The sequence below is a fragment of the Furipterus horrens genome, unplaced genomic scaffold, assembly GCF_987537825.1.
Source record: "Furipterus horrens unplaced genomic scaffold, mFurHor1.1.pri manual_scaffold_8, whole genome shotgun sequence".
In the NCBI taxonomy this organism is placed as follows: Eukaryota; Metazoa; Chordata; class Mammalia; order Chiroptera; family Furipteridae; genus Furipterus; species Furipterus horrens.
Window position 1 is genome coordinate 9,423,266 of NW_028327178.1, and position 23,834 is coordinate 9,447,099.

Sequence of the window (23,834 nt, forward strand, 5' to 3'; positions counted from 1 at the left end):
CTGCTCCGGCTGTCTCCAGTTTCCTTTTTTGATGTGTAGCAAGCTTCATGGATCGACTTCATATGGAATAATTGAAGGAGGAAATCAAAGCCCCACATAAAGTCAAAGAGCAAAACAAACCCTCTACAAGAAGATGGGAAAGTTACATGAGATCAAACCATTCTCCATATTACTTTAGCTTTTAACTCTATTAAAGTGTTTACATTGTGTTCTGACCTGATATACCGAAGTATACATTTTATTTTTAGTGACACGTTCTGCTTAATTCTGCATTCATAACCAGGCCTCCTGACCCAGGGACCCCACAGTGAGGCGCCTGAGCAATTACCAGCACACCGTCAGTACAGACGGACTGTCGCAGGGGATGGGAAGGGGGGTGCGGGAGGCGCCCCCTCGCCCACCGGATGCAGCCTGAGACCCCCCCTGCAGGGTCCACAGTCTCCCTTAATACACAGCAGCCGGCTCTTATGTAAACCCGAAACACGCCCTAAGCCTTTCCTCCTCGTTTCAACGTGTTCTCATAGAGCCGCCATTCCACTTCCACTCGCTTGGGCCCCTCCTTCCCTGCCATCCCCTGAAAGGAGCTGTGCACACAGATATTCTCTATTTTCTCATAAAGATCTCACTCTTCCAACACCTCCCTTTGGTGTCTGCCTCCAACAGTTCGCCAAAACTGGGCTTGAAAATTTAACTAAAGCTGTCTGGTTTTCAAATCCTATGGAACTCTCTCTTGCTCTCTCTCGCTCTCTCTCGCTCTCTCCCCTTGATGTTTCTGTCTGTTTTCCATTTATCTCATGGCCTGCTTACCTACCTTCCAGCTGCTCCCTCAGAGGTTCCTTTCGTAACATCATCTTCTCTAGCAAAAATGCTGCAATCTTTGGGGTTTGCTTCTGGGTCAACTTCTGTCTTCAATTAGTGTCTCCCAACACTATGTGCTAAGGACTGCCAAGTTCATCTCCCAGGCTTCTGGGCTTCCAGGTAGGAGCCCCAGCTACAGGCAGTGAGGGCTGAAGAAAAAGGACAGATGGAGACACATTATGAAAGGTGAGAGCCTGATTTCAGTCATCGTTACTCCAAACCAAACCTAAATTTTGGAGAAGCATGCTTAATTTTAGTCCCGAGCTTTAAAAATCTTAGACATGAATATTCACGTAAATAAAAAGTCCCCCCATGGCATCACAACCCCCTCTTAAAAGCCTTAATTGATCTTCTCCTTGTGTCCAATGAATTTTCTTAACCGGAACGTGAACATCCTTGAAGGTCTGTGAATACGTGGGGGTAAATTACCACAGTGTGAAGTGCGCAGGCCGCCCTCGTGAGCCGTTCTTCTCTGGGCGGGTGTTGTACTTCAGCCTTCCCTCCCTGCAAGGTGCCCAGCCACCCCCAGCACGGCTGCACACGGATACTGCTATTTCCACTAACATGATGAAACTGCCTTTGAAAATACTGGTTTGTAGCGTGTGCCGTAATTCGTACAATCGTCCTATTTGCTGTCACCTAATAATGTGCTTGTTGGTTAGATCCATACAACTGACACCCAGTTGGCAGAATGTGCCAGAACACGATGCGTAGTTCAGTGAGACTTAAATATAACTGAGCTTTTGAGGCATCAGGTTTAAGCAAATTTTGACTGAAAATAAAATGTTTTAATTATCTTGCTACAGTACGGGGGTTATATTTGTATATTCATAAAAATCGTATGAAGTGGTGGCAGAATTTCACTCAAAATAATGATCATATTCTTAACAGGATGGTATTCTAATTCGCATTGCAACAACCAAGTTTTACTTCTCTGTTTTTTAAAAAATTCTTCTTTGTATCTGAGCGAGATTACTGCGGTGTCAGACGGTGTGAGAATCATTGTAATGTCACCGATTTTTTTGTGGCAATTTCAGTACTTGACAAGTCCAGATAGGCAGGTTTTCTGTGATACTTGAAATCATCAGATTCTTAGATAACTTCTTGCTTCTTCCATAAATAACGATGCAAATACATTAGCTTCTCTTTTGTGTCTCGTTTTTGCTATCTCATGCAATTCTTCCGAGAAATAGCGTTTGATCTGAGAGCACCTGCGGCAGCTGGGCACAGTTTTCCAGTATTTGACATATTAGTGTTCCTCTTGCATCAGCTGTTCACGTGCAGATTCGGTCCCACTTCTTGGCATTAGTACACTTCTTTGTCTAGGGCCTGGAAGCCTTGACTGCACCTGACCGTGCAGCGGTGTCAGTATCACACTCAAAGTTTCTCATGTAAGCTTCAAATCCTGCCAATCACTTATTCTACTATTATTTCAAAATGACAAAGTCCCATTTCCCCAGTCAGCACCCAAGCAGCCGTCCACAATGTATGTGCTAAATATGATGAACTTGAGACTCAAAAAGGCTAAATAACTTCCCCAAAGCCACAAACAAATGTAAGTGGCAGCATAGGCTCAAAATCATGACTCAGTCCTGATGCCACGGGCCTCCCACTGCTGCCGCCACTTCCCTCACCTGCGATCTGAGCTTCCTGGTGCCACTTAGAGCTGACCGTGCCTGGCTGGAGTACAAATAGGTATTCTGTGACTACCTCTTTGCACTTAATCGCCTCATCTCTTCACCCATTCTCCTCCCGATATAGAAACCAGTATTGGTTCTATGGCTGCCCATAAAGCAGTCAGAGCTGGATTTAACCTGCAGGGTGTAGTTTGTCAACCCCTGTTCTAGAGAAGAACTGTCCTGTATTCTGCAAAGTTAATGGCTGGAAAACCAGGGAGAGGCTGCGGGACTGTTTCAGGCTGTGGGAAACTAAGGCGACGTGACAGCCACATGCAGTTCTACTTCTGGGCCGCATCCTCACTGAAAACCTTGCTGCAGAGGATGTTGTTGAGGCAGTTGATGGAACTGTAGTATTAACTGTAGATTATATGAAAATCATAGATTATATATCAATGTTAAATTTTCTATATTTGAAAAATGTACTGCAGTGAGTGTGGGAGTATATTATTGCTCTTAGGCAACATATACTAAAGTTTTATGTGAAAAGGGACTATATATGCAGTATACTCTCATGTGGTGTGTATTCACACACACACACACACACACACACACACACACACTCACAGAAAATGAAAGCAAATGTGAATGTGGCAAAGTGTTAAAACATGAGTGCTGTGTAAAGCCCATCGTGATCATTCGGAAACGGCTCCCCATTGTACACGTTCTGTAGAAGCCCCTCCTCGTTCTGAAACGACTCCCCATTGTACACGTTCTGTAGAAGCCCCTCCTTGTTCTGAAACAACTCCCCATTGTACACATTGTGTAGAAGCCCCTCTTGAGTGTGGGTGAGACCTGGGACTATGAGGATGTCACTCTGTGATTACACTGTGCTCTCTGGCCAAGGCGAAGGGACCCTGCAGTTGCAAATAAGATCTCAAAGCAGCTGTCTTATGTTAATCAGAGGGGGATACCTGAAGTGGGTCTGAGCTAAACAGGGGAGCCCTTTAAATGAGAACCCAGATGTCAGGGAGCGCCTTCTGCAGGCTTTGAAGAAGTAAGCTGCTGTGTTGTGAGAAGGACTGTGGGGAGACCACCTGGTGAGAAACGACCTCCAGGAGCTGAGAGTGTCCTAGAGCTGACAGCCAGCAAGAAAAATGGGGACCTTGGCCCTTCAGCTGTAAGACACTGAACTCTGCCAACAGCCACGTGAGGCTGGAAGATGATCCCAAAGCCCAGAGAGGAACGCTACCTGATGCCATTCCTTGATTGTGAGACTGAGCAGAACAACCAGCTAGGCTACGCCTGGTCTCCTGACTCACGCACGTAAAGTGTGAGATAGCACAAGTATGTTAACTTCTAAGTGTGCAGTAATTGGGTCCACAGCATAGAAAACTAACACAGGTAAATAGCTGTTCTTTGTACTGCCCTCCCATAATGCTGTGCATTTGAAACTCTTTCAGTGTAAAGAAGATGTTACACCCTTCCTGTCTTTGTACCGCCTTCTCATTAGCTGGCTTGGAAGGCCATTGGCTGAGCTAATGAGCATTATCAGTGTTTCAGCCTTCCCATTCCAATAGTTCAAATGAGAATGGAGAATAAACAATAATAACCATGGCTATTGAATATCTTTGAAATCTTATACTGTCTTTTATTATCAATGTAAATATTGCAGTCAAGTATCATGGATCTATTTATTTTCATATGATCAAGTTTATGCTTTTGCTTCTGACTATGATGAAGAAATCAGGATTAGATCTTCCCTGCTTCCATAAACAACTAGAAAACTGGACAAAATAAGAAATAACTGCTTCAAATTCTGAGCAGCAAGAAGGAATAATCATAATCCCTAAGAGAAGGGGAAAATATGAGATGACCCATGACAGTCATCCCAGTTTTCTATCTTCAGGCATTTTCTAAATCCCAGTGCATGTTTGGGGATCTTCCACGGGGCCCAGAGGTTTGATGAGTTGTGGAGACTGACATACAAGTTTGGGGTGGTTGAAATAGCCCGAAAAATGAGCAGAATTGCATAGAGGGAAACGCGACACAGAGGAGCGTTTCCAGAAATTACACGCTTACCTTGAGATTATTTAATGAATATTGAACTGCACATTTTGAAGGCTGGGAGAAAAACTAGGGAGCCCAGGGTTCTGCTAAGACAAAGATGAGAGACTGTGTAAAACACCCAGTGTGTTTAGTAGGAACCCCCAATGGTCTGGCCATAATGGTAGGCAACAAGGTAATTGTATTTTGACCTTACATATGGCGACCTTACTAAACTCATATTTTAATTCTAAAAGTATTTTTATAGAATCACTAGGATTTTTTTTTACTTAGAGCATGCTTTTATAGGCATAAAAGACAGTTTCAAATCGCTAATCCCTTAACTATAACAGTAGGACTAAACCTTAAACTATCCAAAGGGGTAGCTTCCACAGGATTTGTCAATAAAAGATTTTTTTCTTTTAAACATGCAACAGAGTAGAAGAAACAAAAATAAAACTATATTGAACACTGGCTTTTGTGTTGAAGACCCTTATTTTAAGTCTGATTTTTTACCATGTACTAAATACAGAAAAAGAAAACAGCATTTAGGTGTGGGGGGTTTTCTCATTCCAATTTATAAAGGAGGAAACCAATACTTCATCCACAGAACTATTGTGAGACTTGAATGAGAAAATACACATGTCAGAGCTCTGCAAATCATAAGACTAAAATACACTTAGCACTGTTTTTCTTGTAAATCTCTGCAAAAAGTGTTGCCTTTTAAAAATAAATTTTGAATATTTTTTAAATAAAAAGTTTCAAACTAAATAGGAGCCCCTCCTTTGAAAGCACAGCATTATTGGGATTTATTTTTGTTGTTTTTCTTGCTTTAAGTAACATAAATTCTAAATTCATTTTAGAAGCAATATTAGAAATAGAGAATAAACACATTTAAATAAAATTACTTATCAACCATTAAGAAATCCTGCTGATGTTTATGTTGACAGTTTGTACACAGAGACATCTGCATACACACAGGGGGAGAGATATGGACATAGATATACAACAGACCTCCCTTATCTGCAGGGGATACATTCCAAGATCCCCAGTAGAAACCACAGATAGTACTGGACCATTATGTGTATAATATATATAATGTTTTTTTTTTCTGCACACATATAACCTTTTCATTTAGAGGAAGCACTTTATGGCTTCTTTGTCACATGTCTGAATGGCCAGCATCACTACTCTTGCGCTTGGGGGTCATTAGGAAGTAAAACAAGGGTGACTGGCACACAAGCACTGCGATCCCTCGGTCGTCAGTAACCAAGTGACTGGTGACGGATGGACATGTGAGTCAGTACAGGGAGGAGGGGAGCGAGGTGTGAGATCTGTGATTGCTGTGGCACGCTCAGGGCGCCGCAGACTCCAGAATTGTTCTAGAGATGGCTTACGATTGGCACAGAGGCCGGGCGGCCAGGGAGCAGGGCTGGGAGCGGGGCGACAGGAGGGGGCAGCTTCTGGGGCAAAATGTAAGGGGGTGCTAAAGACTCAGTCATCAAGGTGAGTCATATTGTATTCAATTTCCAAAAGCCAGATAGCTAATGGAAACATGCATGATGAACACGTAGCAAACTTTAGAAGTCTTTTATTTATTTATTTATTCATTTATTTATTTTTTTTATTTGATTCCAGAGCGAGATGTAGCGTGGGGGGTGGGGAGAAAGAGAGACAGAGGCAGAGACAGAGACATCCATGAGCTGCCTCCGGAAGGCACCCGGACCAGGAATCATAGGCACCCAGACTGGGGACCAAACCTGCAACCCAGGCGTGTGCCCTGACCAGCAATCGAACCTGCAGCCTTTCGGTTTACAGGACGACGCACTGACCAGCTGAGCCATGCTGGCCACTGCCAAATATCAAACCTAAACAAAGGACTGTTTGTTGTTTGTTTCACAACCTTCCGTTATGCTCCCTGGGGACAGCCTGTGGCTGCCAGGCGTCGCATCCCTTGCTGGGGGATCCTGAACATGGACCAGGGTGTGCGAAGTCACTGGGCAACTTGGGCTTCAGGGTCATGTGTACTTCCTGCAGGACGTTTAGCTACTTGTTTTCACTTGGTTCATTATACAAGAGGATATTCTGATGAGTGAGAAGAGGAGCACACCTTCTTCCTTTTGTCTCCAGCTCCCATGTGGTTTTTCTCAGAATCTCCCCTCCACTGTCAGGGTGAGGTCTCTCTCCCCTTTGTGCTGGGCAGGGGCATCTCTCTACGCTGCTGCAGTTCTCCCATCAGCCATCGTTAGCTGATGCTTATTAGGTTTGTTGGGCCGAGGCACGGAGTCCTTTGTTAAAGCCCCAGTCCTAAGCCAAGCCCTGTGTCCCGGGCTTGGGAGTGTGGCTTCTTAATGCTTCCATTTTTCACCAACTCTGGGCTTAGCTTCTGTTCCTGTCACTCAGCCTGGGGAGGAGGGAGGGTGTTTATTTGTTTGTTTGTTTGTTTTCTCTTCCCTTCTCACACCAGTGGACTTGCAGCAGCGCCCTAAAGACGACTGTTTAGTTGTCCTTTCCCTGGAAGTTTAATACTTTGGTTCTTAGGGGAAGGAGGAGAGAAGGGCTGGAGTGGGACCTTGTGCCCCTCTGCCCCACTGCTGTTCTCCTGCACTGCGAGGGGCACTTCCCCAGAACTCATTCAGGGAGGCCCGGTGAGCAGAGCCTTTAGAGGGTGCAGACTTCCCCTACGTCTGCATCTTCCCGGGCTTCGCACGCTCCTCCGCCCATACTCAGAACCCGTGGATTTGGGAGCTAGTCTAGTTGAATTCTATGTAACAGTGTCTGGCCACCTCTGTCCCCCATGTGCAGGGCCTTCTGACCCTTCCCTCCCCATACACGCCTGTCTCTCCATAGAGTTTGAGCTAAATTATCACCTTGCAACCTCAGCTTTCTGGGGATTCAAGAAAAGTTGAGAGTGTGCACTTGATCGTCTTTTGCTTGTTTGTTTTAGATCACTACAATGGCAGTAGAAACCATAATCATATATATATATATATTCAGATAACTTCTTGTCTTTTCTTAGTCTCTCCAAGTTCAGTCTGAGAACTTAAATCTTACTTTATGTCTTTTACCACTTAACAGTTTATTTGTCCTGTAATAATGCACTTCTTGCATTCCTTTTGCCTCTAAATTCTTATAAAATAAATGTTGTTTTTTTAACTTTTCACATAGGTTACAACTATGTGTGGATGTCAAAAATGCCACGTTATCTGCCTATTCCTTATTGTGACTGCTTTGTAGTAATAGATGTACAGTTTAAGGACTTGCTTTACTTTAGAACACCTTAAGCATTTGGTTTTTAAAAAATACAGATGCCAGCCAGGCTGACAATACTTTATCAATGACAGGTATTAGAAAAGAACACATCCTTTAATTAATATTATGTTTCAAATGCATACATAAAATCTAATGCTATTATGAGTACAGACAGTGTTCACTTAGAATTTGGATGAAAAAGAGCATTTCCTTCTTTAAAGAAAATGCAGATAATTAACATATAATGAAAAAAGCCAAGTGAGCAGGAGATTTGTGTTGAATTGGGCTATTTATTCTCTCAAGGTTCGTCTAAGAAGTCGCTTGTAGACGGAACTGTATATGTTAAACCGGGGGCCAAAGGAGGACGTTACCCGGAGGACCATTGTGGTTCTGACAACTGTGTTCACCCTCAGATGCTTGAGTCTGCGTTTGGGTCTGTCCTCCCAGTCTGTGTCACAGGCAGACCGGTCATCCTCACCCTGTGGCACCCCCTCTGCCCAGACGCCCTGAAGTGCGCACCCTATCCTTGATATGAAGAAAGACTGTAAAAAGTGAAGGGGATTTTTTTCCCCAGGTTTCTTAGTTGTGATCGCACTGTGCTTTGGTTATTATGTCGTTTGATTTTGTTATTTCCATAGATGACTCTGACATGTCTTCAGAAAACCTTTTGTGTTATTTCATACTGAAGGCTAATCCCAATGATTAGTGGATTTCACTTATTTCTAAGTTCTGTAGACACTTGTGACTTTCCTTTCAGTAGCGATTGCTACTCTCCCTCACATACATTTTAAAAATCATTAAGAGTAGAGGAGGCTGCGCGTGTTGGGGGCAGGAAGTATATGGGCAATCTCCTTACCTTCCTCTCAGTTTTCGTCTGAATCTAAAACTGCTCTAAAAATAAAGTCTATTAACCAAAATTGTAACAGGTGATTAGCTTATTTCATGACACCACATGTTACAGTTATTTCATGTAATATTTCTGAAGGCACAGTTCAAATAATTTTCACTTATTAAGACTTCTCTTGATAATTATTGGATACATTTATGCTTCCAAAGAATTATGGGTCTCCAAAGGTATTTTATTACTTGATCCCTTATTAGGTTTTGTCTCATAATATTTACCCATATGGATAGCTCTTACTTTGACATGGCACATGCTTCAGGATAATGAAATCTGTGGTTTCCTTCTGATTCTCTCAGCATTGCTATGTTGTATCCCCTCATAGTTTTGACTGAGTTTCCATATGCATGTCAGGCTGTCAGATTTCTGAGACTGCTAAAAATGGGAATTCCCTTTTGGAGCTGAAATAGTGGGTAAACAGTCTGGTTTATTTTTTCCTCTTTTTAAAAAAACAAGCCGTGTGTGTAGCATGAGGTGAGTTGGCCTGTATTTTGTTCCTCCCCAAAAGATGCTGTCTTGCCCTAAAATATTTCCTGCAAGGGTATTCTTTTTCTTTTACCGTTCTTCACCTTTAAGTATAGCACCACATAAAGGTTTCGCAGACGGATGCGCCCCACATGACAGTTCTGGCTCGGATGCAGTGCTGTGTCCTCACAGTTTTCCCCTCTGGGATTTCCCCCATCTTTCCAATGACAGCATAGCCTGAAACGATGGCAAGAAGGCAACCAGCACTTATTGCTTTGCATGAATTTCCTATTCATATGCTCAGGAGTTACTCATGTGAGTTATTTTTTCCCCTGTGCATGCCGATGTCATGAAACCAGTTGAGTGAAATATGCGACATGCACAACGGGCTCTTGAGGGCACCTAATATCCCACGACTGTTAAGGCCACACAGTGCAAAGTACGCATTCCCTCCTGCGTCCTCACAGTCTCACCTGTGACGTGCGGGCCACCCATCTGCTACTTAACAGCGTATCAGTCATACTCCTGCAGAATACCATGAATCCCAGGTACTCCAACCCAGCTTGAATACAGGGACTCATTTATTATGAACTTTTTGGAGGTTTTCTTAAAATCTGGCAGATCAGATGGGATACTTGCATTTCCGAATGGAGAAAATGATTATGATTTACAAGACACCTGATGTGAATTGTCCTTGAAAAGATCTCACATTGACAATGTGACCAAAAAAAAAAAAGTGTTATTCATCAGCACGTGGCTGTTGGGAAGAGCCATAGGTTTTACCCCTATGGGGGCAGAAAGTCGTGGCCAGTTCTGATTTATAGTAATGAATTTAAAAATAATCATGCCTTAAGTTCCTATTATATGCAAATTCCTTTGTGTATTCTATGCTTGACTTTCCACAATTAGGTAGATAATGTACCTGTTTTAACTGATGAGTCTTCTGTATTCATGTAAGAATTGCAATCCCAAAAATATTGACAGTGTTTGATCAATGTCCTCCACCCCAAATCTATGGGCAAACAGCAATCGCAACCCTCTGTTGCTTAAATGAGAAGAAAGCTTTATTATTTTTTACAAAAACTACAACCTATGTCTTGAGCAGATATTTATCCTGGTTTGTGGTGGCTTTGTAGGCTCTGAGTGTCACCTGGCTTTCCCTTCTTGTCACGGACACCCATGGTCCAGCATCAGGCCTCTGTAGTGCTATAGTGCCCATTCTAAAAGCATAGGACCTGGCACACTGGTAGTCAGCTGAAATATAAAGCCCTGGCCCCTAGTCTAGTGTCCCCATAGGTATGGTGGATGTTTCCAAGTGGGTCACTTCCATAATTTCTGCTGAACCAGGGAAGTACAGTGGCTGCTACTCAAAAATGTCCCGGGGACACCATTTTCATGGGTAAGTCTTAGCATGTCATGCAAATACTATTGTCATTGCTAGAAAGCAGGAAGTAGGGAGTGGCGATGAGGTCAGCTACTGGTTGTCCTTCAAACATAATAAAATGTCTGGCATTGGTTTTCTCCATCATAATAGTGGTTGGGGTCCCAGGATAGCATGGGAGCTGGTGTAATAACATCCAAGAATATGCCCTTACTGTATATCCTTTACTTAGACATTCCCTCAGTTCTGAGAACCAGGGCCATTTCCTTTATAACGAAGCCCATTGTTATTAGTGCCAACAGCAGGGTTCATGTGCCATCTAATGATTTAAAGCTGCAAATACCAAGTTAATGTGTGTGTGTGTGTGTGTGTGTGTGTGTGTGTGTGTGTGTGTATGTATGTGAGAGAGAGAGAGAGTGTGTGTGAAGCATTTAAAGTAAGCCTTTGGAATGATCTCAGTAACGTTTTGTTCTTCAGTGTCACCTAGTGATAAATGGCTGACGTGGATTAAATTCCAGGTGTTTCTTACCCTAACATTGGTGTTGGAAGTTGCTGCCCTGGTTGTGTGTTGTCCCTCTGTGGCTGGATGCTCTTCCTTTGGAACTTAGTTGTTTGCCTAGTTTGAAGGTGAATGCTTGATCTGTAGTCTGGTTCCAAAGGTTGCTTATCCATGAATTATTTTGCTGGCATACCCAGAATTAATTGGACCCAGGGAACGGAATCGAGCAACTAAGCTCACAACAGATTTACATAAAAATAAGAATGTCAATTTATTGAGTTGTAATGATTACTGTAAGTGCAAAGAGTGCAAGAAAATTGTACCAGTTGATCAATTCAGTTTCACCTCTGTAGGGAATTCTATATAGAAAGTCAAATGTAACACATTACTTAGAACCAACTGAGTCAGAGGAAAGCAAGTGGATAGTTTTAATGGCTATGGCATCTAATGTATACATTTTGATTATAGTAACCTATTTGCTATAAGGACCAGACTTTTGAGTCTTTGTGTTAATATATCTACCCTATTGAGGAAAAGGGAGGCCATTTTATTCTGATTTGCATAATTTATCATGGAAGAGCAGGAATTATATACAGGCATACTTCAGAGATACTGTGGGTTTGGTCCTAAACCATCACAATAAGGGGAATATCACAATAAAGAGAGTCACATGAATTCTTCAATTTCCCAATGCATATCAAAGATTTGTTTACACTATACTATAGTCTATTAAGTGTGCAACAGTATATGTCTGAGAAAACCACAATGAACATACCTTAATTAAAAATACTTTACTGCTAAAAAATAACCATCACCTGAGCCTGTTGGAAAATGGCGCCCATAGACTTGTCCCCCACAGGGTTGCCACAGACCTTCAATTTGTGTAAAACACAATTCCTGCAAAATGCAACGAGATAAAGCACAGTAAAAAATGAGGTATGCCTGTATTGACTGAGAAGAGGACTCTTTAGGAGGAGGGGAAAGTACCAAGCTTAACTACTAGACAGAGAGAAAGTTTAATTACTGAAGTCCATAAAAACTGTCCATTGGACCTTGAGAAGGGAGAAGAAAACGCAAGAGGAACATGGCAGAAACCTGACTCCAAAAGCCACAGCGACAGAGAACCCCCCGGACCTCAGACCAAGTCGAAGAGTCAGGCAGGGCTCTGAGCACAAGTGTTTTGCTCATGAAGGTCCCGGACGTAGACCCTCTAGTTACAGGAGAACAAGAAACCCTCACCCAAAGGAAGTAAGCAGCAATCAGGGCTGCATCTGTAACTGGTCTAGTGAGGTTCCTTTTAGGGGAAGGATGCCTGTGCTTCCAAGATGCAGATGCCTGGCCGTCACTACACTGGGAGAGCTCATGACATGGTCCGTGTTTGCACCCACGTGTGGACTCCCCGTGGGTGTGACCGCTGCAGGTGCCCTCCGGCACCGGTGCCCTTATTGCGACTCAGATCTCATGAATGGCATTTCCATGAGGTTGTGGTTTTTCAGAATGGTAATCAGCTCCTGGTAAAGGTCCAAAGTATGGACCTAGAATAGTAGCTGCTTCCCTAGAATAGTCAATGTAGATTAAGCCCATGCAAAAATATCTTATGCGTATGCTGAAAATGGAGTTATGCTATAGATTTAGGAAGTTATAAACTAGTATTTCATTCTGAGAATGCCCTGGGGGAGATCTGACAGTCTTCCAGAATGCAGGGCAGTTCTTCAATTGTGTAGGACCGTGAGTGCACTTCCGTACCTCTGGTGTCCCTGACCTTCGTATGCTCAAGTCTAGGAGCGACTTTGATCATTATAACCAAAACCCTCTTTTAGATTTCCAAAGCACTAGAGGTCATGACACCATCCCCAAGAACAATTCCTCTAGTGTTCATCAATGCATTCTTTTCAGCTATGGTTTATGCTTCAAATGCTTAGAAAACTGGAATGTTTTATTTGCCTCCTGTGACTCATCAATCTGTGATTCGTTAAAAAATTTAATATCTCCATGTGGTTAAAGCTACATTGAGGGCAGGGGTGAGGAGTTAGTCAGTAACAAATATAAAAAGAGTTCCTATATGAGTCAGTCAGAAGAGCTGTTAGTTTCTAAATATTTGCAACAAAAGGAGGTGAGGCTGTTATGAACACAGAGATCTTTCTATGGGAGAATCCAGGTTAGAGTTAGATCTGAGATGTTGAGGTGATAAAATACTTAAGATCTAGGGATTCGGTGTTTGAATAAAAGCACAGAGGATTTGGGGAGTAATACACTAGGTTGTCATGAGCGGGTTTCCTAGAAGCCTGAGGTCTCAGAGTAGCGGCTGATTTGAACCTCTCTGACCGCTAAGAACATGGGTTCTGAGAGTCTGTTCTCAGCTGGACCTCAGATACTGATGCTCTTCTGCTGCCCCTGGTTACTCACCTGGTCCGCGGGTGTCCCTCGTTTCTCTGCCGCACAGAAGGATGGGTAGCGATGACGCAGAGCAGGAACCTAGAAACTATTGCGCCTGGAGCCAGAGACACTGTGTGCAAGGTGGTTTGGGATGGACAGGCAGACCAGCTCAGCCGGGCTCTCATTAGCAGTCCCAGTCAAGTGCCGGGGGGCCCTTACCTGCTGCCCTGCTGGGCCTGGGATTTCATTTACGTTTGAATTTCTCTTCCTTTATTCTTTTTTTTTTAAATCACAGCTATTGATCTTGACTGTGTGCTTTTTTTTTTTTTTTTAATAATTTATTTGTTTTTAGAGAGAGGGGAAAGGAGAAAGAGAGGGAGTGAAACATCACTGTGCGGTTGCCTCTCACTTGCGCCCCCAACTGGGGACCTGACGTGCAACCTAGTCATGTGTCCTGACTGGGAATCAAACCGGCGACACTTGTCTCGCAGGCCGACACTCAATCCACTGAGCCACAGCAGCCAGGGCTATCTTCCTTTATTTTTTTCGATCCTCTCTGTCGTCTTTACCACTAAGCTCTGCCCTTTTTCTCTATACGAACAGATCGGCAGTGTCGAGCTTGATTGAGATAAATAGAAAAGCTAACGATTTTGCCATTGGGATCATGGGGCCTTCCTCCGCATTTCTTCCCCTTTGGGGGCACGGCCTTGTTCTCGGCCCCCCGACCTGCATTTGTCAGTTACTGGCGCTTGCCCTGGTCTTAGGTTGTACTTATTCCCCTCCCACAGCCCACCCCTTGCCAACCCTCCGCCATATACAACGTCGCACTTACAAGCTGTTCTCAGGAAAGCCACTCAGAATAGCTGAGGAGCAGCTGCTTCTGTGACACTTTCAAAAGGAAGAAATATGTATTTTTGGCCCCCCCACAGCCTAAGAGGCTGTTGGTTTTGCACAGAAAGAGGCAGCCTTTCACTCCAGCTGAAATCTTTGTGTCTCTCTCTCTAGTGCCAATTTCAACGTCTGGCTAAGTGGGCAGGAAAATGGCAAGATGGTTCTGGGGAAAAAATATGCATCATTTGCTTAAAGGCTGTTCATTTGCTTCTCACATTTTTGCAACTGATATTTACAAGTAGATTAACAAGAGCTAATTTGTGGATACCGATTAGGAAAAGAAGGGCAGTTGAAGCCAGTTAGCATTTTTTGACTGATTTTTTCAGTCACCTAACACAGCACGAGTGGCGTGGCATGCTTCTTCTGCTCTTGTGATTTGAAGGCTTTGAGACATTTGGGGAGAGGGGCGAAGTGCCTTAGTGTTTTTGTCTGCTGTTAGAGTCTCTTCTTCCCCATTCTCTCGTACACGTCCGCACAAGGCGGTTGTAAACACAGGCGGCTTCAGGGTTGGAACCGAACAGGTAGATGTCAAGGATGCAATCAGTCTAAGATGAGAGCATTCGAGACTCAAAATCATGGCATCTGAGACCAGGCAGCTACGAACTAGTAATTAAAGAACCGTTTTCTACTTATCAGTCTCTGGAAAAAACATACTTATGTGGTTCCTGGGACATAATATTTAGTCGCTGTACATTTATGTTTCAGCTGAGCACAGGACGTTGTATCTCGATTCTGGAAGAGCGACAGCGCCTCTGTAGAAGGAATACTCCTGGGAGGGACGTGCATCAGCCACAGATCCCACTGCCTCCAAAGTCAATGTACGAGGTGAGATCAAGCAGAGCTACAAATGCTCGCACTTCTCATCACACTCTGGGGAGCACACTAAGCATTATAAATTATTAGAGAATTCACTTGGACATCATGTAATACCACAGGAGTTCCATCATGATTTACCATTAATTAACATCCATGGACTGTATTTCAAAGTGCTATTGCTCTGTCCCCCGACAGGCTGTTCGAAAAATCATAAATGCTATCAATATTCCTGCGTTTATCTAAGCCCCGACTGATTAAAACATGCTGTGTCCCATAATACCGTCTTAGTTTGATGTGTGACTTAGATTGCTGACCTAACATTACTTCTATCTGAAGTTGTCACATAGTCAATTATTCTGAGTCACTGTGGTGCTTAAGAGCACAGCGGAGCACAGTGTTGGAAAGAAACATTGCCCTGATAATTTACAGAGAAAAGAAATATGCCAGGACGGAGAGTTTGGGGGCTTTTCTGTGCCAATGGAAACAAATTATAAAGGTTGTTGGTTTCTAGGGACAGACCCTATTTTAGCCTGCCCTTATAATCTAGGTGAATAGGAGGTGTTGCAATTTTAGAGGGAAAGTGTGCTTGTTTTCTTATTCTTTTCCGTTCCTCTCGTGTCTTTTTTGTCTCTTTCCTCCCTTCTGTCAACGTGTATTTGTTGAATGAATATTATATGTATTTCCTTACATAGATGTAATGGCACAGAGTAAGTTCTCCCCCGCTCACACTAGATGACATCATAGTGTAAAAAACATAGCGTAACTTAACAAACACTTGGCTTTCACTGTGAAGGTAGATACCAAATAGAGTTTGATAGGGTGTGAGGATTGAGAATCTCCTTAGGGATCCCCTAGTCTGATGTTTCATCAGGACAATGAGGCCAAGATGATCGAGTAAATGGTCCAACACTAAACCTTAGGGCACAAGAAAGTCAGGGCCGGAGCCCTCCTCTCTCAGAACTAAGCCAGAGGAAGGTTCTCCCCTCTAGCACTTTCTAGTACTTGGCAAGCCTGGAAAATGAACATGGTGCAAGACAGGCCAATTTTCTATTCGGTAGCTTAAGCACTCACTTTTCTTCAAGGAAAAACTAATAAAGAAACGATGGAGAGGTTCAATCTTGCCTAACAGAGAAAACACAGAACCAGAATAACAGGCGAGCAGGCTCACTGCACGATTTGGGGTGAGACCCTTAGCTTTGAGCTGCTGGGTAAGTGAGTGTTGCTGAGCTCCAATGCTTTGTGTCATAGGACACAAGTTTGTTACTTGGCTGGGAGCTTTTCCACTTGACCATCAGGTGAAGCCCTCCCCCACAAGGGGAAAAACATCGCATAAAACTCCATGTCCGTTTACATGTTAAGTGTTAAAACTGTACAAATGGTTAAATGGTCCAAAGTTATGGAGTGAAAAGCAATGACCCCTCATCATTTTCTGAAGGTTCAGTCCCCGCATTAGAGCACCAACTGGGCAGGAGAGATTAACGGGAGAGAGGGGGTAAATAATTCACTGCGAACTGAGGACCCTGCCAGCTGTACCCAGTCTATGAAGCTCTGACTGCAGCAGAGGAAGCCCCAGGGGCATGGTCTTTACAGATCCCTGACTAAGCTTTTGCCGGGTCACATCCACACAGGGAGGAGGCTTGGTGCTCACTGGGTGCTGGTGACTCCCAGGCACCTTCTCCAGCCCAGGGACCAACTGGACACCCTGCAGGAGACAAGGCCTGCATTGCAATGAGATGAGCCGCATGCAGGTGTCGCGCTGGGGCCCGGTCGGGTGAGCACAACCCTGGATTCATACACTTGGAGGAGACCCAACTGATAAACCTCCACACACATCAGACACCCTGGCCGGAGTCCTCAGAGGCAAGAAGCGGAGTGCAGTGGAGGTCCTGGCAGGGATGGGTGGGAAGGAGAATTTAGACAGCAGGAACAAACGTGCAAGTCCTAAGAGCCCACGTGATCTTGGTCTATGACCTACTCTAGAGAGCTCTAGTGTGAGTTTAACATGACAGCTGTTTCAGCGTTGATGTTAGTGCTTCTTATCATCTGGCTTCAGATGGTATTTTGAAGGTAAGTTGTACATGTAGATATTGAAGTTTTAAGACACTTTTGTTTTGGCAGAGAGCTTATTTTCTAGGGGAAAAAAAACCAAGCCCCTGACTGGATTGTATAGTTCATGTCTCTCTCTGCTAGTCCTGTACGGAGAAAGCCCTGGCAAGTCACCTTTTCATGCCATGCCCTCAGTGGTGCCCCCTGCTGGCAGCTCCATGGGGTTAATTTCCAAAATGGAATCAAGAAGTCTCTGGGCAACATGCCCTAATAATCCAGCTTCTGTGGGGGGTGATAAATGTCATACTTATTATCTCCCTTTTTCTCACACACACAAACAGATACAGCCTTTAAATGCCAGGCCGGTTCAGAGAAATCTATTCTTGTTTACTTTTAACAGGCTGTATGAAGGGCTTAGCTGATTTCACAACAAACTCATGAGCATTCATTCAACAAACATTTAGTGAGCAATTTTCTCATGCCAGAACTGTAAGACTATTCAATTGTCATACGTTTCTATATTTGCATTATATTTTTTTACTTAAAAATGATTTTAAATCTCAGGAATTTTGTTAGGGTGAATTGACTAAAGATAAAAGTACTATATATATTTTAAATTTTGCATAAGGAACTTCCCGATAAACTCAGGATGGCAGGAATTAAAACATAAAAGGAAGACTGAAGAGAACAGTCGAGGAGCATTGACTGGACCTTGGTGTTCCCAGGGCCCCACCTCCCGGGTAGCCCAGACGGCTTTGCACTTGAAGACCAAAGGCTTCCCTGTGCTCCCTTCCCATAGAGTGTCCGGCAGGTACTCAGTGGCACAGGTCCAGCATGAAGCAGAACTTTGGGCAGAGCATTCTCCGTAGCGTTTTCTCTTTCCCTAATGAATCACATGGAGGTCTCTTACGGTTGGAGGGTCCCCAAATAGGCAGGACATGGGGCCGATCGTACCAGGAAGCTTGATGCATCAGTGAGCCTCATAACCCGAGGCTGCAGACAGAGAGCAGCCTTCTCAGTCTGTGCCCAGGCCAGGTACTGCTGTCCTCAAATTGTCCCCTGTCTTTGGACAGTAGACCGGGTACCTGAAGGGCTGAGGGGGTGGCCTTATCATTGCACCGGTCACCCCCTGGACACTCCTCTCCTGAGAAAGCCAATCGGACTCTTAGGAAACCCCTCTTCCTGATGGACTGGGTGAGCCACGCCAATAAGGGAGTGCTATTTTTAAGAGACGTTAGTTATTAAGCAAAAAGACAAACCCTGTGCTGAACAAACATGTGCCTCCAGTCTTGAGAGGCGTGTCCATCTGAGTCTGTACTGTTATTACCTCGAGAGGGATTGGCACTTCCTGGAGGAGATGTCAGTGGGTGAGACCAGGCTCCTCTCTCTCGCAGGCGTCTTGTGTTCAATTCTGTCACTAACCCCTTTCTTCAACGTGGCCAACACTTGGCTCTAGATGTGAGAGTCTTCTAACTGTTTTTAGAAGTTTGGTGGACCTCCTTCCCCAAATGATTCTGAGCTGTGTTTGCCTGGGGACTGACAAGTGACCATGATTGCCAGGGTTTCTCACTTGGCACAGGAAGGGCTGATCCCACGGCGTTGAATTTAGGAGAGCTGCTCAGAAATGTGCGGCTTGCGTCAAAACTCAGAAAGTGTTTGTTGAATGAATGAATGAATGAATCCAATATTCTTTGAATCCTTACAATGAGCTGAACTTTGTTGCAGGTCCCTGAAATGCAGAATAAAATAAGATAATTACTGACTTCAAGGGCCAGCGACTAAGACAGACATACAAGCACATAATTATAATACAGAGTGACGAGTGCTCAAACAGAGGCCAACCATAGAGAACGGGAGAGAGAGAAACAGCCTGGTGAAGTCAGGAAGCTGAGAAGAGCAGTCTCTTAAGTGGTATTGCATCTTGGTAATTAAGACATCACTGATTCCCCAGTATTACTACTTTCAAGCTATTTCTGTCCTATGATCCCTGCTTGCTTTTGTAGGCTCAATACACTTAGCTAAGGGTAGTTAAATCATGGCTTTAAAATGCATTTTGACGTGACTGTGCTCTATGCTAATCTACCAGTTGAACATGCATTATTGAGCTCATAGTTGATTTTCTAAATTTTTAAGACTTTGAACCACCCAATTTATAACATGCCTGCAAACTTAGAATTTAAAACAAAAGACATCTATTGTTTTAATCTGATTACTCTTGTACTTTTCTAATATCTTATACTTTCCTAGACAATCATGTACTTTATTCAGGTTTTAAAATATGTTTCCAGAGTTGAGACGGTCTCCAACGATTATCTTAATTTCCTCTTTATCTAGTCTATTCCTCTTTATCTATTCTCATTTCCAATTTTAATTTTGTGATTTTGTGTTTTTTTTTTTCTTTTCTGGATTTTTAAATTAAACTTGTTTCTTTCTTCACTTTTTCCAAAGAAAAATATTCAAAATATAATCATTAAAATTGTTTTTCATTTATTAGCTTTAGCTTACATAGTAATTACTTCTCTTCTGCTACTACTTTCTTCTTCTTTTTTATTTTTGGTGTGGAGTAAATATTTAATTTCTTCTCTTTTACATTTTTTCTTACTTTGCCTAAGGCTCTGGATTTTCATGCACAAATTTAGCCATTTTCAGTATTATATAATTTTTATTTTGATTTCTTTTTTGATTCAAGAGTTTTAAAGGAGAATTCCCCTCCCAAATTTCAGGGTGAATAGTTTTCCTCTTCTAAAATTTGCCATTAATGTATAGTCCTGTTTGATATCAATCATAAATTTTGGGCTATTTTATTTTTCCTTATGAAATTTATTAGAAGTTTTCCTTATGAGAATAATATATTTTAATATTTAGAAAATATGTCATTGACATTTGTACAAAGAAAAATATCTTTATTAAATATGTTGTTTTGTTCTGTACATTAGTAATTAATATATATATATATAAAACTACTTTGCCAAAATTTTTAAATGATTCTGACCTGCCTGTGGTATATTTTTATCATCGTCGTCGTCGGCAGCCGTCCGTCTCGAGAGACGATGGTGTAGCTTCTTAAGAGTCTATCTGCACCGCCGAGAATGGCTGTGCAGTCCGACTCGGGAGTGACACGGTATCTGTCTCCTCCCGTGTTAAATCGACATCTTGCGATGACGCTGGAGTGTCCTCTCCAGTGAAGCTGAAGCTACAGAGCCTGGGCAGGGTGATATGGAGGGTCTGCTGTTGCCCATGCAGCAGACGCCCCCTCTCTTCGCAGCTGAAGGGTCCAAGGGAAAGACGGAGTCAATACAGCTTGGCTTCAGGTGCGCCGCAGGAGTTGCTGGTGTTGACTACAACGTCAAACCGCCTTAGGGACTCCGGCTCCGGATTTTCTGTTGGGGTTTACTCCCTTAGCCTTTCCCCTGAAGAGGTATGCCGCAAGGCAGCGGAGGTTTTTTGGAGTCAGAGTTTTCCTTCTCTGATGTGCCCTGACTGGAAGATCGAACCAGTGACACTTAGCTTGCAGGCCGACGCTCAATCCACTGAGCCAAACCAGCCAGGGAATTTTTATCATACTGTATGTAAAATTCTTTGAGAAATTCAAAAGATTGCCTAGTCCAGGACTATCAAAGTATTCACAAAATCTCTGGAGGTTTTAAGAAGTTTTCCAGGGAAAATTAAAAGGCTTTTTTCCCCCTCTGGTCTTGTTTTTTAAAAATTTTTCAATTATAGTTGACATATAATATTATATTAGTTTCAGGTGTACAACATAGTAATTAGACATTTATATAACTTACCAAGTGATCACCCCAACAAGTCTAGTACCCATCTGACATAAAATAATTTTAGATAATTGGAGGTTAACAAAAATTTAAAATTACCTTACTTTGGTGTTCTCAACACCTTTAATATGTTAAAAATATGAATTGAGTGTCTAATAGGAAGCTGTCTTATATGGGTTTCTTCAAGTTATTTTGTCATGAAATGTTGTTTTGTGGAGCATTGCAAGGGAAGTAAGATGACTGTGTTTCACTGGAATTTTCTGATAAAAAATAGAAACTGTAGGAAGTGAAGATTTGTTTTAAGACAGTAGCTTTTGATTGACAGAACCAACTTTGGATCTAGTGTTCTGACAAGCATGGCCAGTACCATATTGAGCATACCAATAAATAGCTGAGTTATCTTACATTAATTTAAATGGATAGTGAGTGAAATAATTTAGCAATCTGAACTGCATTCAGCCTAAAAAGCTACTAAATTCTGATTTATAACCTGAATCATAATGGCTGAATTTTCAAATCCCCTGACCTACCTGTGGTATATTATACGTCAGTAGGTGTTATTTTCATACCACAATGGGAGTACACTTAGTAAATAATTGAGCCCCAGTTATGTGCTAAGCACTGTTTAGTGTTAAACAGGACATTATTAAGTTTCCTTTTTGAAGCTGATATTTTTAGTCCAATAGAAAATAATTAAGAAATATTCAGTAGTAAACAAAGTAATGAACAAAGTCAAACAAAGTATGTGACAGAATTCCTTTGGGCTACTGGAGATTGGTGTACATGGAACATTGTTCCAGATGGCAAGGGTGCTATTGGAAAACAATCTTTGAATGCTGTGTCCTTGAATCAGTCTATTTCTTCTTGATGCTAATACTCCAGCAGCTGTTTTTAATGACTTGGTACAGAAAACCTGGCCATGGTGGGTAATGGTCTCAGATTGAGCATATGAGTGCGAGACATTCAGAAAAGTGTTCAGAACCAATCTGTAATAAGTAGCACCAGCTCTTGGTTCATCTGAAGGCAAGAAGCAGGAGTCCTCTGCAGGCAGCATATTCAGTGGGGACAAATATGCTGCCTTGGCCTTTTAAGTTGACATGTGGAATCAAATTCACCTGTAAACATGTTCATGGCATGTAAAATTAATGGTTTGGTTTTGGGAATGTTTGATGGGTATTTAGTAGAGCATTTTTAAAAATAACAGTGACAGCAGAAATATTTCTCAAGTCAACGTGGCCCTGGTTAAGTTAAAATTAGTACCTCCTTTTAATATATGTTGATAATTGCAAAAAATATATAAAAGAACACATTATAAAGCACACTTCAAAATATATATCTGAAGATAGATATTAAGTAGATTTCACAAAATTATCAGAAAAATATACACAAAATCACATTCTGTTGTAAGATTCTATGTTACATTGTTCTCTGCTTTAACTTTTTCATAATTATTACTGATATGATTGTTTTTGAGAGGGAAAAATGCATTAATAAAGAAAGTGGCAGTACATGTAACTTTTAGATGTTCAAAAAGCCATATGCATCTATCCCTGCTACACATGCAAGTACTAAACATCTCGTCACGAGCAAATTGCGGCTGCCATTTGTGGTAGGACCGTGGAAGTATGGCAGGTGGTCACTCATCAGGACGCAGGAAGCTGTCTGGTCTCACATCGCTTTGAATTCTAAAGTGTAAATGTTCTCCAAATATTAGTTTACAGCTTGTGTTTCTTCTTTTGTGAATTTTCTGTCAGTATATTTGCCAAATAATTTCCCACTATTTTGATTCATGTCTTCTTTCTCTTCATATTTAAATGAGCTCCATTTTGCCATATTTCTCATAGGATGTAAATATTTATATCAAGTTATAATTTGTTTATTTCTTTAGGTATTTAGTACTTGTCAGTAAATAAAAAGGTTCTAAAATTTAAGCTTATTTTCTGTTACACATTATGTTTCTGCCTTTAAATTTGTTTGCAAGTCCATATAATATGTTCTCTTTCTTTTATGGGTTTATATTTTACTTTTGACATTTAATGTGCAGAAAGTATTATACTTTTTAAAAAATCATTAAGCAGGGCTCAAATGAACTGTGGTAATATTGGAAATTTTCCTGGGATTCATAGTCTTTTTTTCTTCTACTTCTTCAAGATTATTTTCTATGTTCCTTAAAAGAAAAGGTTATTTTCTACCTTACTAATGATGTAGTGAATTCCAGTTTTAGGTTGATTATGTCTTAACTATTCCTGCATTGCTACAGGCATATGTTTTTCATTGTACGTCCAGAGAGCAATATTCTTGGTAAACTCTGCTAGTGTTTTACTCTTACTTACATTTGAATGGTCTATAATTTTTTATTTTTTGGTAATATAAATTTTTAATACATTGGTTATATTTGATTTTAAGAATGATTTGAAGCTTCCAATATTTCCCTGTTATGGAATAGTTACATCAAGATTATACAGAGTTAGCAATAATTTCTTTTAAGATTGATATTGACACTATTTTAGAGAGATCTTTTGATCATTTATATCTTTAATATCTAGTGTAGTTATTTTTCTATTTTTTTTAAATGTGTTTTATTGATTATAATCTTACATTTGTCCCAATTTCCCTTCCCTCTGCTCCCCTCCACCCGGTGGCCCCCCTCCCTCCAGTTGTCCCCCCCTTTTAGACCATGTCCATTAGTTGTGCATATAGTTCTTCTCAACTTCTGTCTATTCCATTCCCTCCTACCATGATCCTTAATTCCTATATCATCTCCCTCCCTCTCCCCGTTCCCCCTCCCTGTTGACCTCCCCCCAATATGTTCCCCATACCTATAGTTCTTTTTCCACTCTCGTTGCCTGTTTAGTTTGCCTTTGTTTCAATTCCCTAGCTTCTGTTGTTTCTTGTGATGCAGTTTTCATTTTAGATT